The following is a 4,606-nucleotide window of genomic DNA, read 5'->3' as shown; positions in this document are numbered from 1 at the left end:
ATAGCATTCAGAGCATCAATTTCAAGAACTCCCTTCCTCTGAGGCGTCCCATTATTCATGGAATTCCTCTCAGAAGTATACATGAATTGGTTATTTGCAACCATGTCAATAAGTTCCCGAGCTCCTGTAGGCGTTTTCTTTAGATGAATGGATCCACCTGCAGAGTGGTCCAATGACGTCTTGGAAAACTCAGATAGACCATAATAGAATATATCTAATTGGTCCACTCTGAAAACATGTCAGAAGGACACTTTTTGGTCATCTGCTTGTATCTTTCCCAAGCTTCATAGAGGGATTCACCATCTTTTTGCTTGAAGGTCTTAACATCCACTCTAAGCTTGCTCAGCTTTTGAGGAAGAAAGAATTTATCCAAGAAGGCTGTGACCAGCTTATCCTAGGAGTCCAGACTATCTTTAGGTTGTGAGTCCAACCATGTTCTAGCTCTGTCTCTTACAGCAAAAGGGAAAAGCATGAGCTTGTAGACTTCAGGATCTACTTCATTCGTCTTAACAGTCTCACAAATCTGCAAGAACTCAGTTAAAAACTGGTAAGGATCTTCAGATGGAAGTCCATGAAACTTGCTGTTCTGTTGCATTAGAGCAACTAATTGAGGTTTCAGCTCAAATATGTTTGCTCCAATGGCAGGAATTGAGATGCTTCTTCCATCAAACTTGGAGGTGGGTTTAGTAAAATCACCAAGCATCCTTCGTGCATCATTGCTGTTGGGTTCGGCTGCCATCTCCTTCTCTTGTTCGAAAATTTTAGAAAGGTTGCCTCTGGATTGTTGTAATTTAGCTTCTCTTAGTTTGCTCTTCAGAGTCCTTTCAGGTTCAGGATCAACTTCAACAAGACTGCTTTTTTTCTTGTTCCTGCTCATATGAAAGAGAAGAGAACAAGAAAAGAAGAGGAATCCTCTATGTCACAGTAAAGAGGATCCTTATTATTAGTAGAAGAAGAAAAGAATGAAGAAAGGAGAATCCAAACACAAGGGTAAGGATAGAGGCAGTGATTGGAGATGAAGAGAAGTGAAGAGAAGTGTTACTAAATGAATAAATAAATAGAAGAAGATGAGAGAGAGAGAGAGAGAATTCGAAAATTAATTTTGAAAAGGAGTTAATGATTTTCAAAAATTAAAGGTGAGATAGAATTAAAATTAAAATTTAAAACAATTGGTTAATTTAAAAAGAATTTTGAAAAAGGGATGAGATATTTTCGAAAATTAGAGAGGGAAAAGTGGTTAGGTGGTTTTGAAAAAGATAAGAAACAAACAAAATGTTAATTAGTTAGTTGAAAAAGATATTAAAATCTAATTTGAAAAGATAAGAAGATAAGAAGTTAGATACGATATTTTGAAATCAAATTTTTGAAAAAGATATAATTTAAAAAGATATGATAAAAAGATATGGTTGAAAAAGATATTTTGAAAAAGATTTAATTTTTAAAATTAAAATTAATTACTTGACTAACAAGAAACTAAAAGATAAGATTCTAGAATTTAAATATTGAACCTTTCATAACAAGAAAGTAACAAACTTCAAATTTTTGAATCAATCATATTAATTTTTAGTAAAGCAAAAATTTTTTTTGAAATAAAGATAAGAAAAAGATTTTTAAAATTCAATTTAAAAAAATTTCGAAAAATAGTAAAAAAAATAAAAAAGATTTGATTTTTTAAAAAGTTTTGAAAAGATAAGATTTTTAAAATTGAAAATTTGACTTGACTTACAAGAAACAACTAATTTTAAAATTTTTTGACTAAGTCAACTCAAATTTTCGAAAATTATGGGCAAAATAAGGAAAGGATATTTTTTTTGATTTTTTTGAATTTTTAATGATGAAAGAGAAAAACAACTAAAATGACTCACAACATGAAAATTATGAATCAAAACATATGATGCATGCAAGAATACTATGAATGTCAAGATAAACACCAAGAACACTTTGCAGATCATGATGAACATCAAGAACATATTTTTGAAAAATGTTTGATGCAAAGAAAACATGCAAGGCACCAAACTTAGAATTCTTTAATGCTTGGACTCTAACAAACAAAAAATGCATATGAAAAACAACAAAAGATACAAAACAAGAAAACATCAAGATCAAACAAGAAGACTTACCAAGAACAACTTGAAGATCATGAAGAACACTATGAATGCATGAATTTTTGAAAAATACAAGAGATTTTTAAAGCATGCAATTGACACCAAACTTAAAAATTGACTCAAAACTCAAACAAGAAACACAAAATATTTTTTATTTTTATGATTTTATGATTTTTTTGTGTATTTTTGTATTATTTTTTCCGAAAATATTTTTTGGGAAAAACGAAAACAAAGAAAAATTTTGAAAAATTTTTGAAAACTTTTTTGAAAAGAAAATTACCTAATCTGAGCAACAAGATGAACCGTTAGTTGTCCAAACTCGAACAATCCCCGGCAACGGCGCCAAAAACTTGGTGTTGTTGCCGGATCAGAAAAACTTGGCGCTGTTGTTGCACGTAATTTTGATTCAAACAATCCCCGGCAATGGTGCCAAAAACTTGGTCGACGAAATTGTGATCATCAACAATGGCTCCAAAGACTTGGTGCTCTCAAACATAAATCACACTTTGTCACAACTCTGCACAACTAACTAGCAAGTGTACTGGGTCGTCCAAGTAATACCTTACGTGAGTAAGGGTCGATCCCACAGAGATTGTTGGTATGAAGCAAGCTATGGTCATCTTGTAAATCCCAGTCAGGCGGATTCAACTATATTAAGAGATTATTGGATTTTCAAATAATAATAATAAATTTAAACAGAAAATAAAGATAGAGTTACTCATGTAATTCAATGATGGGAATTTCAAATAAGTGTTTGGAGGTGCTATGTTCCTTCTGAATCTCTGATTTCCTACTGCTTTTATCCAATCTTTGTCACTCCTTTCTATGGCAAGCTGTATGTAGGGCATCACCGTTGTCAATGGCTACATCCCATCCTCTCAGTGAAAATGGTCCAAATGCTTTGTCACAGCACGACTAATCATCTGTCGGTTCTCGATCATGTTGGAATAAAATCCCTTGATTCTTTTGCGTTTGTCATCATGCTCAGCAATCGCGAGTTTGAAGCTCGTCACATTCATTCAATCCCGGAATCCTACTCGGAATACCACAGACAAGGTTAGACTTTTCGGATTCCCATGAATGCTGCCATCAATTCTAGCTTATACCACGAAGATTCTGATTAAGGAATCCAAGAGATATGCGCCCGGTCTATTTATACTAAACTAGCTACTAGGGTTTACAAAAGTAAGTAATTGATGCATAAATTCACTTCCGGGGCCCACTTAGTGTGTGCTTGGGCTGAGCTTGATTTATCCACAAGCTGAGGCTTCTCTTGGAGTTGAACGCCAAGTTGTAACATGTTTTGGGCGTTCAACTCTGGTTCATGACGTGTTTTTGGCGTTTGACTTCAGAATGCAGCATGGAACTGGCGTTGAGCGCCAATTTACATCATCTAATTACGAATAAAGTATGGACTATTATATATTTCTAGAAATCTCTGGATGTCTACTGTCCAACGCCGTTGAGAGAACACCATTTGGAGTTCTGTAGCTCCAGAAAATCTATTTTGAGTGCAGGGAGGTCAGATTCCAACAGCATCAGTAGTCCTTTGTCAGCCTCTTATCAAAGTTTTGCTCAGGTCCCTCAATTTCAGCCAGAAAATACCTGAAATCACAGAAAAACACACAAACTTATAGTAAAGTCCAGAAATGTGAATTTTACATAAAAACTAATGAAAATATCCCTAAAAGTAACTAGATCATACTAAAAACTACCTAAAAACAATGCCAAAAAGCGTATAAATTATCCGCTCATCATGCACCTCAGAGGGAAATAGATACTGGTCACTGAAGAGGCTATTGAGGATATTCTGTGCCTTCATCCTAAGTCAGATCATCCTGATGATTACCAAAAGGCTGAAGAAGACATGCGCTTTCTAAGATTTGACTGGGATGTTGTCAAGAACACCACCATGCCTAAAGGAATCAAGCGGATATACTTGAACGATGAGGCTCGGCTCTGGCACCAGATCTTGAGTAACTTTATTATGCCGAGCACTCATGAGACAGAGCTGCCTGCTACTATGATCACCCTCCTCTGGTGTGTGATGGAAGGTAAGGACCTGTACCTGCCACGATTCATCTGGCACTATATGGCCAGGGTCCATATCAGAGGCACCCTCCCCTTCCCTTATCTGGTCACCCAGCTAGGCCGTCGAGCTGACGTGCCTTGGGAGGATGCTGATGAGAAGCCACCTACTGCGAACTGCAAGAAGATCATTCCTCGCAGCAGGAACTTTCTGGCTTTAGGCTACAGACCTTCATTCCTCAATGCTTCTGATGAGACAGCCACACCTTCAGCTGCCCCCTCTTCTTCCACTGCTGCACCTGCCCCGCCCACTGTACCTCCAGCTGCTCCTGAGCCTATCTACCATTTGGTGCATCAACTCTTTGCCCGCTTGGATCGTATGAGCGTCACAACAAGTGACGCTATGAGCACCTCAAGTTGATGATCCGGTCCGACGACGACATCCCCTCCAAGCCTGACACCCCTTCTGACAC

General features: G+C 36.7%; 1 non-coding gene across 1 annotated transcript; it reads left to right on the top strand.

The window, feature by feature from the left end:
- Positions 1-236: 236 nt before the first annotated feature.
- Positions 237-340, top strand: LOC127747329 (small nucleolar RNA R71). Its single transcript, XR_008009129.1, has one exon. It is a non-coding gene; the product is annotated as a small nucleolar RNA R71 (small nucleolar RNA).
- The last annotated feature ends 4,266 nt before the right edge of the window (positions 341-4,606 follow it).

Source organism: Arachis duranensis, chromosome 4, assembly GCF_000817695.3.
Source record: "Arachis duranensis cultivar V14167 chromosome 4, aradu.V14167.gnm2.J7QH, whole genome shotgun sequence".
NCBI lineage: Eukaryota > Viridiplantae > Streptophyta > Magnoliopsida > Fabales > Fabaceae > Arachis > Arachis duranensis.
This window is presented reverse-complemented; position numbering and strand designations above follow the sequence as displayed.